This window comes from Syngnathus scovelli, chromosome 4 (genome assembly GCF_024217435.2).
Source record: "Syngnathus scovelli strain Florida chromosome 4, RoL_Ssco_1.2, whole genome shotgun sequence".
NCBI lineage: Eukaryota > Metazoa > Chordata > Actinopteri > Syngnathiformes > Syngnathidae > Syngnathus > Syngnathus scovelli.
The window spans coordinates 9,728,079-9,741,378 of NC_090850.1; the positions used below are offsets into that span (position 1 = coordinate 9,728,079).

Here is a 13,300-nt window from a genome sequence, read left to right on the forward strand (position 1 = left end):
ATCATGCAATCACATCAAAACGATTTCCGTAAACTATTTCAAATAGTTGAAAACAAGCTTGCTGACAGCACCAGTACATACTCATCAGCTGGAGCATATCTGGACACTCAACACAATGTCTATTTGATGCAATACTTTCCCTGGCTTTTACTTAACTTTATTTTTAATCCTTATTGATGCTATTTTGTCTTGTGGCCTTGATTTAAACCTGTGCAGTTTCCACCACTAACATCATGTTAAATGTGCTGCTCTTTCATTAGTACTTTGTCTCATTTTGGCTCTCAAGAACACTTTGGAGAAGAACACAACACTCCTTTACAAGTCATTTTCATTTCCGCTTCTTCATGTTAAGTACAGGGAACCACTCGAAGAACCTGAATCAAAGGGACAGGAAACCAACCCTTGAGTTTTTGTTTTTGAATTCTAATTTCCAATTCAATGGTAATGTTGTTAGTTTCACAGACAATATATTTAGTGTGTGATTCATGGCTGCACACATTTCCTGGTCATGTCACACATGCCCAGCCAGTGGCCATGTCGTAGTTGCTTGGCATGTCTCAAGTGGAAAGAAATAGCATGGAGGTCATGCCCACTTATGCTGTTTGGAAGGTCAATCCAGCATGACAAGGAAGTCAGGAAATTGCTTCAAAAACAGAATTATAAGGATAATGTTACAAGTATGTTTATTCACAATTTTGAAGTTGAAGTACTACTCTCGATTACATACAGTAAGCAATGGGCCTTTACAAACCATCCTTCCATCTAGGTAATTTCTGATGATCAACTCGGTGATAAGAGTTGTGCCTTATTTGTTTTTGTTGTCTAATTGCAAACTGTTTTTTTTGGTCATTAATAGTCGGTTACTCAGGCAGCACCAGCAGAGCATCAGGCCAGGGGCTCTCTTATTTTCATTAGTCCCCAGAGGAAGTAGACCGATCTTGGATTGGGGCCGAGACAAGCAAGGCCTCCTTAATGTTTTTGCAGGGTTCCAAAGCACTTTGTTGCTTCGTTTATGGGATAGTAAGCGTCCGGAGGACACATGGTGCTGATTTGAGGTGAATGTCTTCAACATGGTTCCCATTTCCACAATTTGCTCCCTTGGCTTCCCTTCATCTTTTTGACTTTGTGGCTCATCTGGTTCCTTTTTCTTTCCCCGCTTCCTCACCTTTTCTTTTGTTTCTTCATCTACCGTCATTGGTGCCATACTGAAACCGGCTGTTCTGGCTTTGACCTGGAATTTGCACATCAGCAAGGGCAGTAAAGTGAGGAGCCTAAGGATGGATACACCGAATTGTTAATATAAAAATTTACATGTTTGCCGGTGGTGCACTCGTACAGCCTAACAATTTTAGTTAACTGAAAACTGAGAAGGCAATAAGAATTTTCTCCCTGAAGTCATAATAAAATAGAAAGTCGTCCATGGGTTTTGGATGAGGTGAAATCCCTCAAGGCGCAAAATGCAAAGAAGTAGAATCAGATCAAGTTGCTGGAAAGCTGCGTCACTGATCTGGAGCATTATTATTATTATCATTATTTTTACCTTTCAGAATGGTCACTGTATGAGTAGTGCCTCAAAATGTCATATGTGACTTTGCTTGACCACATTGCAGAAAGATGTCTTGCCCTGGCTATGACCAAAGGGAAATATTTAGAAATCATTTGCTCAACAAATATTGAAGCTGACTCACAGTGCGAAAGCTATTCCACCCTCGCCACAATTGTGCAAATAAATCTCCAAGTGGGCCTGTTGACACACCTGAAAATCTCTGCACTGACCTATGTTCTTTTGACGACCTCTGATCCACAGTGCTGGGACCTGAAAATGGCTGCATGAGTGTGCACTACACTGCTCACTGAAAGATTGCATGTTAACAACTGGACTTGAAGGAGCCATTTTTGGTCATTTAAACCAGTGAGTCTGCATTTGAGTCAGGTTGAGGGACCAGAATTGGATTGCTGATAGGATCAAGAAATTACAAGTGGCTCAAGCTCCTGTTTTTTCAACCATATAGACATTAAACTTTGAAAGGTTATGAACGGCACTCAATAAACCAGTTTACAGCCAAGCGCCCTCTGGCAATATGCACGCCGCCTCTCACCCATAAGTCAGCCTGGATTGGGTCCAGCTAAAGCAGGAGGGCTATAGAAGATTGATTGATTGATTGATTGATTGATTGATTGATTGATTGATTGATTGATTATAAACATGACAATGATTACACGTTTTGGCATTTACTATATCAGTATTGTAGGAAATGTTCTCAAATACGCTTGTGGCTTTGCTAATTATAGCAGCCATCTGCACTAATGCTCGTGGAAACGTTGGCCTGTTGCATACATTATTAGACACGCAAATGCCTCAGAGGTGTGCGTGCGGCCGTGTGTTAAACGTAGCTGCTGTCCATCTTGCATGTGGGAGGAATTAGAAAGCAATTGCAAGTGACTATTTGTTTAACGTGTTTAGAAAATATGTGCAGTTTTTCTGTTGTATCCATATGGTCTAACAATGGTTGACTACCATATTGAAAAAAAATCTGCAAAACCTATTTACAACAAAGTCAAGCACCGTTGCGATTATACAAATTTGATCAAACATCACACTATATGACACTAACAATGTTGTGTAGTCTGACAACTGACAGTAATAATAATAATAGCAATAATAATATTACTATTACTACTACTACCACCAATACCTCTACTACTACTACTACTACTAATGATAATAATTGATTTAATCCCATTAAAACGTTTTTTGAATTCTTTGTTTTACAACTCCGGTTTTATTTTTGACCCAACACCAGAAGAGTTTCATGTTTTACTTTATCTACCAGATTACATCATTAATATAATAATAATACTTCTGACGAAGGGGAAGAATTGCATTGCTTCTGGGTATAGAAAGACTATGGAAACAAACCCAGTGAGCCTCTGACGTAAATTCAATATCAATATGACATCAAACACTGACGTTTGATGTCATATTGATGTTGAATTGACATCAGATGACCACTGGGAACTACTATGAGAAAATATCAAAACAATAATGACAAAACTGGCATTTTCTATGACAAGAACTAGAATTAGCAAATAACCTGAAAAATGAAAATAACAGACTGTTGTGAAACACGAGTCAGCACTTACAGCAAAGGTAAAACCGAAATATAACACTGTACCCCTTGGGAACTGGAATTTTCTATTGTGTCTGTCCACATTGGGATTGTGGGTGTGCTGGGACTATTCAGATGTGCAAACTATTTTTTCCGCTAGAGGGCAGCACTTACTTATCTATTCAGTTTTGATGTGGACACTTTCAGCAAATATGAACTGAAGCCTCATGGATCTGGGCTTATTCATGTGGAAATTGGTCACAGGAAAATGAAATAGTTGGTTTCATGCAGACAATTGAAAGTACAATAATAACACCAGGAGACTTTTTAAGTGCCCCTACTTTGGTGACTGTAACTTGCTGTGCCTATCACAGGTTAGGGAAAGCTGTTAGAGCATTTTTTTCAATGTTCTTAACGGGCATCTCAAGGTCTATGCTCTTTGTCTTAGAATTTAGTGCACTAGTCGAATAATCGCATCGGTAGGATTTTTTACTACTGGATGACATTTCTGCACTCTAGTAGGACAACTTGGACAATCTGTGTTAGTAGAACTAGTAGGCTATAATTTAATGACATACTTGTTCTACTAATATGTAAAAGTTGTATTACTAATGTAGAAAAATAATGATTTCCCAGAAAGAAAGGGCTGAAACAGCTTTTGAGGACATGAATCAACTTTGACCTCATGAAGAAGTGATCACTGTCGACACACTCACAACAGAAAGTGAAAAACAGTCACAAGAACCTGAGGCCAACTCCACCACCGCACTACTAAATGCGTACTCAAGTCAAACCTCATAGAAAGCCTCAGAGTGTCTGTCTGCCTGCCTTTTGGTGAGACATCGTAAACCACTATTTTCCTTCTAAGAAAAAAAAAAAAGATGACCTCATTCTGAACATGGCTCTCATGAGAAAAACTTATTTGATTCTGGGCCTGACCATGTGGGGGCCTTGCGGATGGATAAACCAGGCTGCTGCTCCATTGCACTCATGCACTTTCACGCTCATAAACACAGTCAAGGCTCAGTGCAGGCACACTCATCACTGAACTCCTGCCCCTCCAATCCGTCTTCCAAATTCCTCCACACACATACACCCACAGTGCTCCTTCTTGCAGCAGTTAAGCTGGTTGTTGTAATTAAATAATTTATTTGCCATTTGTTTCTCCTGCTCAAGGCTAATTGAGTGTTCAAGATCTTAATTAGATTAGTGCTCTCTCTTTTCAACCCAGCCTTTATCTCTCAAACGCTTGGCTTTTCATGTTTGGAGTGCAGCGTTGTAAAGCTGCAAAAGATGTGATCACTGAGCAACCTCTGCTAATCATCCGATGCGTTCTGGCAGCATCAGTAATTAATGAATTCCTCGCAAAGGGACAGGTACACCACAGCCAAAAGTGTTTATAGCTTTAAGAGCACAGAGGGACCCCCACCCCACCTCCTTTCAATTTTCCTCATACTCGTTTTGTTTCTGTCAGTGCATGTAAACACTCGTGTTTCAGAGACAAACAAATCCCAGCCAACTTGTTTTGCAATCTTGGTGAAGCTGCTGACAGATAAAAGCTTTAAATTATTTATGGTGTGGTTGTTAGCAGAGATACTTCGGGTCCTAATAATCTCGACACTGTTTGATCTTTTCTGTATCTTTGTGCTAAAATAGGAGATTCAGAGCTGCATTCCGCCAGAACGCCCTTAGTTGGTGTTTGTTTGTTGTTCTGTGACTTGTATTTGTCATATTGTCTCATTTGAAAGTTAGGTTAACAAAAACTTCAGTAATTGGATATGGAACTTTGTGACTTTTTCAAAACTAGACTTAAATAGGGACTGCATTCGTTTTTTTTTTTCTGTAATTATTATCATTTAAGCAAGATTCCTTTTGCCATTGTCATCTTTGTGCAATACAGTTCAAACAAATCATAAAGTACTGAACTACACATGCTAATGTGGAATGATTTAAGCAATACAGACTACAACTATTATTATGGAGTGTGCTTTAGTGTTAATTTATTTGTGTAACAATAGCCTGTTTAGACAAAAAATTAAATGCTATTTCATGTCTCACCAGTGCACCAAAGCAGTGAACTAAGATTACACGAGTCACTTCTGAAGTGATTTTTGTTCTGGAGCCACAACTGACAGTCCAAAGTGGGGCAATTGCACCACATGACACCAACAAGGACATTCTAAATTCCCAAACTCTGTGAAAACCGATGTCAGTCTTCCAAGGTTAATATCACAACGGGCCAGAATTCCAAAACAGCAGGTCGTTGCAGGCTGCAAGCACATTTGTCAATGGAAACCACACGCTTAGTGGAGCAGGATATTATTATTGCCTGCCAAACCACCTGCTGATCAACTCTTTGCAGCCTGCTACACTTATGCGTGTTGAAGAGAAATAAGCAAGAAACGCAAATGACAGTTAATGAGGACAAGAAAATCATTTTATTTGCGGTATGGAATTTGAACGCCTGTCAAAATCTAGGTCATCTTTTACAGCCACTATGCTCGTGTGCTTCCAACATTATGCAGTATATTCCTTATCTTTTTGTACATTTTCCAATTAAATATTCATGTACCACTTGCATTATTCACTCTCAATCACTTCACAGTCTTGTGTCGGATGAATTACGTATTTGTTCTCATGTAAATGGCACATAAGATGGCATTATAGGAGGCCTTTATTGAGCCCTCACAATATTTTGGTCACAATAGGAAACAGTACACCATTATAGGGGGAGTCAACCACAAACATTTTTTTGTAACCTGTTCTGTGTAGGCCAATTAGTCAACACATGGTGTTTTGATTCATGTTTTGTTTGTGGAATATGAGTTAAATAGGTAGCAGTTTTTATCCATCTCTAATGGCGGCCATTTTGCTACTTGTTGTCGACTGAAAATGACATCACAGTTGCCAGGCCTTGGGTCACGACCAATCACGGCTCAGCTTCAGAAAACTGATGCGCAAGTGGCAAAATAGTTGAGATAGATGAAAACAGATGGATTTTGCTTCTCAATTCATATTCCGCAAACAATATACTATGAATGAGAAGACTAGGTTTAGGCTAGTGGGTCACATAGAACATATTATTGTAAAGAAAATGTTGCCGTTGACTTCCCCTTTAAGTCATACAAAACTAACATCCTTGCATGCAACACACATGGATCTAAACATCATTACACATGCGCAACTATTTATTGCATCACAGTTCTGGGTTTGAATTTTGATTTTATTTTTCTTGTTTTTGTCTCAAGTTGCAGCATTTTTACCTCCTCAATTCAACATGCACGTAATCGATTCTGACGACTCTTGTGACGCGTGTATTCTGCCTCTACAGAACAGGTAATGAAGAAGAAGAACAATAATCTTTTTTTTTTTTTTTTTTTTTTTACAATGACACTGATTTTTTTATTTCTTAACGCCTTGTCTCTATGCTCAAGCTATCAGAACCGTAACAGAGCACATCCCCTCTGGAAGAGAAATGATTGTCTTTGTGGTTGCGGCACTCCAGACAGAAAATGTCACTCCAGAGAAGGACCAGGCATCCCTAAATATTCAAGGGTGGAGAGGTTTATAGGGTTTGTCCTTAAGGATTTATGGTGGACCGCAGAAGTGCACATGAAAGTGGGCCTTTGGATATTGTTGATGCAGTGCTAGCACCTCAGAGGGCATCGGCTCATGTGGGATCTATTAAGAGTAGCAAATGCATAACATACTTCCAGTGTGAAAGTCATTAAGATGGATGGTATTATGAGGCTTTTATATTTTGTTGCAGGGTTAAGGTTACGCCTGTAATGTTTTCAGGCTTTATTATGCCGAATGTGCTCCGTTGGCTTAATTTACATTCTCGCGGATACTCTATACAACAATTCTTAGTCATGACTGTGCCACTATAAAGACTGGTGCTGAGGATAAAACAAAACTGAAGGCAAAATGCCCCAAGAGCAAAAGGATTGCAGTCGAGGCCTGACTGAGCATCACCAGGGATGAAATGCAGTGTCTGGTGATGCTTACACGTTCCAGACGTCAGGCTGCTAAGGATTTGCAACCAAGTAGTATTCAGAAGTAAACGTTGGAATTCTGATTTTTCATTTGTACTTTGTACTCTAAAAGTGGAGCTTTGTATAAAAACAGATGTAAATCTTCACATTCACATTGTCTTCATTTCCAATCCATTGCGGTGTTGTTTGGACCCATTAAGATGAGAATTTTGTCCATGTCCCAATATTTACGGCCCTGACTGTAATTCACTGATGTTTGATTTTGATAGAGGAAGCATTAATCACCACCCCGCTCCACTGTCATGCCAGATAATATGACATAATTCTGCTGTCATTCTTTGCGTCCCCACAACCTATTTTACAGATGCGCACACACTCATGATCCACCCAACCAGAAAATGGGCCACAGATCTGCTTTCCTCTAGTTTTGCTGTCCCCCAAAATGTTGCTCTGTCAGGATATCCCTAAGGACAACCTCAGGCTTTGTGTCTGCATGTCAGTGGCTTTGAGAGTGTTGCTACCCGGTTGAAAAAGACTGATTTGTTGTGACCATGGACAGCTTGGTGACATTTGTCAGCATTAAGTGGGGTTAGTGAACAAAGACTCTAATTGTGACTCATCGTCGACACGGTCTCGGGGAATATATGTGTGTTTTCTATTTGTTGGGTACATGAGCCTGTCGTGCAGACATGGCTGACGTAGACATCGCTCTGTGCATGTGAAAGTTCTGTTGCTTTGTTGAGGATCTGTCTAAAAGTGTTGCTTTTCACAATTTGAGTCCTTCAATGGCACCAAAGTGGACTTTCACCAGATCAGAATTATCATTTTCCAAAACAAGAGAGCTTGATGAACAAATTTGCACTGTACCAAAATGTGATCATTTTGATTCTCCTAGAATCATCAGTACAATTATTTTTTAATCATCTCAAGTTTTCCCACAGTTTATACATGGAGTTGCTTTACGTGACCCCACTAACATTCATCAACATTAATTTTTCTCTGTCCATGCAATTGTACATTGATATACCAATTAGAAAGTGGTTGACAATAAATTCAACTATAACATGGAAGATGGATGTTCTTTTGCACTGGGTATAAAACGTAGTGAATTGAATACAAAACACAGACCCAGTTAAACACTTGCAGTCCACATTTGCTTTACAAACTCACCAATGCTTTGAGATTTACTGTTTAATATTTTTGTATGTATTTATTTGCCCATAGACAACAAAAAACAATACAATAACCCCAAAACATTTGGAGAAATTGAGACCATAAAACCCATACAGGAAAAGATCACGCCTCTCTTGTCTCTTCATACACAGTGTACAAACAAAAACAACATGCAAAGTATATACGGACATGTATAAGGAGTTGTTATCTTACAATATTTCAATCAAAAAGATGTACAATGAGGTTTAGTGGGTTTTGCTCATCAAATGTTTTGAGCTTCAATTGCTCAGTGAAGCTGCCTGATCTGATAATTGAATATATTTGTAATCTGTAGGGCAGCATGGTGGTACACTGGTCAGCACGTCTGCCTCACAGCTCAGAGGGTGTGGGTTTGATCCCACCTGACCATTTAAATGATGTCCAAAAACATTCCTAACAATGACATTCTTCTAACGTGGTTGTTTCTTGTGCCCAGACCTAGATTTTAATCGTCTCATCCTTTTATTGAAACATCTACAGTATCTAACAGGCAAACAGTTTGGGAATATGTAGGACATCTTTAAATATGAATACAGAGGCATTAAAAAGAAGAGCGAAAAATGTGGTATTATAGTAACACATTTTTGAGTCTGCACGTGATAACCTTGACAGAATTATAAATCAGCGTAGAGACAATACCGCTCTCAGCCGCCTCACTTAGAGTCTTTAGTTACAACCATTACAGAGCGGGTAAAAGTCGGGAGGTCTGCCAATAATTGTTTCGACAGGGTTTTGAATAACAATGAGCATGGGGCCAATTATAAACTCACCGTGCGACACCACAGACGTGTACGGCAGCGATAGAAGGTGACAAGGGACCCACAGGACGAGCGATGGGAAAGAGGGACTCAAGTAGAGAAGATATGAGCGGAGCTGTTTCATCACTTTTGCTCGCCATCCTCAGCAGCACATTATTAATAACATAAATCAGTGGCGCCATCAATTTTAATAGAGGGCTTTGGAAAAACAGTCAAGGCCTCCGTAGATAGCTCCTCATTTGAAATTCCATTTGCATAAAAGATTTACACAACACCGCAGATTAGATTATTTCTTTATTTATTTTTAAATTGCATATTCATTCATTAGTAATAAAATCATTTTTACATGGTGGGATTGATGCAGCAGCACTTTCCAGTTTTTCTTCCAATTTACACATCATGCATGTGCATTAGCTGCAGTAAAAGTAGCAGAGTGTGTGCATGTTTGTGAAGATGCTCTAATGCGCTGTGATGTTCTTTTTAGGTGACATGACAACAGTAGACAAGGCTGAGTGGCCACCTGGAGGCTGTTCTCCTCTCAGAAACAAAGGAACAACTGTTCCCATATTAGTGGGTGGAGAAGCCTTGTCAGGTGGAGCAAGACTTTGCTCACAACTGACAGGGATAGATTATGGTCGTGTTTGTAATGAAATGACAAATGTTGTACCCTTAATGACAAATAAGTGTGTACTTTTCTCCATCCATCCATTTTCTATGCCACTTCTCATTAGGGTTGGGAGGAGTCTACATCACCTATGTTCACAGTCGCCACTCAATAGCAGATGTGCATATTCAAATATCCTACATCCCCTTGTATTATTGCAATTAGCATGTTTGTGATTTTAACTCGCAATTGCAAAAACTCACCTATTAGAAGAGGCGGAGCTAGCACATATTCAGTGGAGTGGCCAGAGTGCCACGACCACTTCTTATAGTGTGGCTGTTCCATGAAATGCACACATGAAGCTCACCTTGCCCAAAACACTCATACATAATGCAGACAGGGACAAATCTCAGGGAAAGCAATACTTGGCTGATTTTAATTTACTAGAAAATGTTGTGAAATCTTGGCTGGATTACTGTAGTGCACTTTGGAGTCAGCGAACATCTTCAGTCGGTCCAAAATACTGCTGCTTGCCTCCTAACTGGAGCTTGTAGGAGGGATCACAACTCCAATTCTGGCCTTCACTGGCTCACTGCACATTCATCAGAGTTCATTTTAAGTTTCTTTTATCTTCAAATGTTTAGCTCCTCTACAAACCTGCCCAATGCCTTGGGTCAGCGCACTATATGGTACTGGAGGTACCAAGGCTCAGAGAAGCTCTGCCCCTGCCTATGAACTGTTTTTGTGTTCATAACAAAGTACCTTTGGGGCCATCTTCTGGCGTCTTGGTTCCCAAAAAAAAACCCACAGTCTAAATGAAGAAAAGAGTGTTATTTCAATAGGCCATAGCACTGTCTAATAGAAAAGTAGTGCTTTGCCACCATCATGTGGCATCTACCAGTAATCATAAACACCTGTAACATGAATTACCACTAGGATTATTCTTTCATGGCTAGACCTCGGTTCTCTCTTTAACCATTTTCACGTCAACTAATAGAAGCAGAGATTATCCAATTAAAATAGGCACTAGTCCCCCTCCAGACCTGCAGGGGGCAGAAAAAAAACAGCCTAATCACAATTCACCAAATTTCCTGTAAGATACCTGGGTCGGCCATAGCTTGTGAGCTGGGGGAACAAACAAGTCTGTTAGTGAAAGAAAAAAAAAAAAGCTTAAACAGAGAAAGCAAAGAAAAGAAAAAAACGAAGACTCCTCAGTTCCTGGTCACACGCAACTGGTAGGAAATTGATTTGGATGCAGTTCTACGTTTGGTTAATGCTTAGTTTGTTTGAAATATTTGGTTTGAGCTAAAGCTGTGTTTATCTGAACTTTGAGTGGCTTAATCAATTTGTTCTAAGGACCAAGGCCCTTTTTCAAGTTGGGGCTAAGAACACTGTTTATACAGTAGAATCAAACCTCTATGTTAAACACACTCCATTACAGAACACAAGTCAACCTCCAACTCTTTTGTACAGCCTATCATTGAAAATTTGCCTTGAAGAGGGATAGATGATTAATTAATCAACTCCAAACTTTAGCAACTTTCAGATGTCATACACATCTTGAAAACATGCTTTCAGAAAAGTTCAAATATATTGTGTAAATTATATATACAGTGACAAATGAGAAATGAATGAAAAATTCAAACATTTAGATTGCATTTACTGCTTTGTATTTAAAACACATTGCCAACTGAATGACTATTCTTCTCCTTTCAAGCTCAGTTTATTCTGTCTCTTGATGAAGCAATCAATGCTGTTTTAATTGTTTGCAGTTAGCCTTAGCGCTGTCCTAATAGAGCTGGATTTGCCTGTTTGCAGGAGGAGGCCATTGTGCTGAATAATGCATGGCCCATTGCACAGCTTTGCCGTATGAATTATGGACACATTGGGCTGACATGAACTTGCTCTGACTAGCTGCGGGTGAGAATAAAGAATGAGACTGGGGAAAAAAAAGACATACCTTTATTGGATTTGATGAACGAGAGGAGACTGCAATGTCTTGCCACTTCCATGTGATGTGTTAAATGTCTATGAAATCTAAAGGGAGGTAACCCCCCCAAGGAAAGTTTTTTTTTTTCTCTTATGATGCAACTGTGCATGGATGTGTGAGCATGAAGACATAATTGTCTCCTTTTTACGTTGTGTCGCCTTGCTTGTCTTCAGTGATGAGTACCTCCCCAATTAAAGCTCTCGCCCAGTGTCAGCTTGGATCACCTCCAGCTCACGTGAGATCCTAATGAGGACAAGTGGTTAAGAAAATGATTGGTTGGACTGGAAGCCATGACACTTTAAAACAAGCCTCATGTGTGATTGTTCATCTTTTAATTTCTTTAAACGTGTTGCTCTTTAAATGACATCTCATTTTGTTTTCAACATGCTCCTGCCCTGACAAAGACATCTGCCTTGCACGGGTTGCATCTGCATGCTTACATAAAAATAGCCCAGAGCTTGTCAAGTTGTTTCCTTTCTTTTTGTTGCTGTCTACTGTTTGAAAGACTATTTAGGAATCCGATGGTGTCTGATATGTGTGAGGTGGGTGCTTTGTGTTGAAGGCTGTGACACTGGGGTGTGCTTTAGGGCATAGAGGACTGAAGCGGAGCGTCACCTTGAAGATGCGCAGGGAACAGATATATCAAGGGAGAAGCTCGGGCATTTCACCCCCTGGAGAGAATGCGTGTGTTGGAGAGCTAGAAAAAAACAACAACAACAACCTTCTGACAACTTATTAGCATATTTATATTTACTAAAAAAAAGGAGACAAGCAAACAAAACTGTACAGGAGCTCCTGCAGCTTTCAGGACATATTGGCCCCTTTCATTACATCCTCAACTATGCAAATCACATTGTGTTTGCCTTGCCCGAAAAAGCAACTCTATTATTATTAGCAACATAAAAGAAAAGTCTGACTGGGGGTTGGTTATTTTACCTCTCCCAGTGGGGAGTGTGCAAATTAACAAAAGAGAAAAATGAATGCAGTGTTCCCTGCTTCTTTATTTTTCATCTCTTTCTCTCCGCATGAGCAAATTAATTAGCTCTGAATATGTCTTAATGATATTTATACTTTTTCATGTCATTGTCTAATTGCGCTTTCGTAAAGAAATGTATTCAGTGTGTTTGAGGAGACAGCTTGCTTGTAAGGGTAAATTAGGAAGAAAATGTTGCATCTTATTAGACTGTATATTTTCTGTGATGCTCACATGAATAGGCCGCCTGCCGTTATGATTCCACCTAAGCAGCCTGGTTCCGTCTCCAGCTGCCGTGTCTCTGGAGGTAGATTCTGCACAAAGATGTTGATCAATTAGTACGTGCATGTAATTCAAAGGGTGGGAACTGACCAGAGGGAAATAAAAAGTCTTGTTCGTTTGTTTGTTTATGTGTTTTAAATTTTGGAGAAATGTGAGCAACACCCCACTATATACCAATAATATGTGGAAGATTCCTCCTAGCTTATTCTCCACTGTAACATTTGTAAATTAATACATAAGATTGCTAAGCTGCTTGTAAATTTGTAAGCGAACATAGTTTAAATCTAAACTAATTTAGTGTAGCAGAGCGCATCAGATGGTTGTGTTTGAGCAAATCAAAGTGTATTGAGTTAAATTAAGTCTTTTCATCCATCTG

General features: G+C 39.5%; 1 long non-coding RNA gene across 1 annotated transcript; it reads left to right on the forward strand.

Moving 5' to 3' along the window:
- The first annotated feature begins 10,867 nt into the window (after positions 1-10,867).
- Positions 10,868-13,046, forward strand: LOC137840250 (uncharacterized). Its single transcript, XR_011086778.1, has 2 exons — positions 10,868-10,914; positions 11,498-13,046. It is a non-coding gene; the product is annotated as an uncharacterized lncRNA (long non-coding RNA).
- The last annotated feature ends 254 nt before the right edge of the window (positions 13,047-13,300 follow it).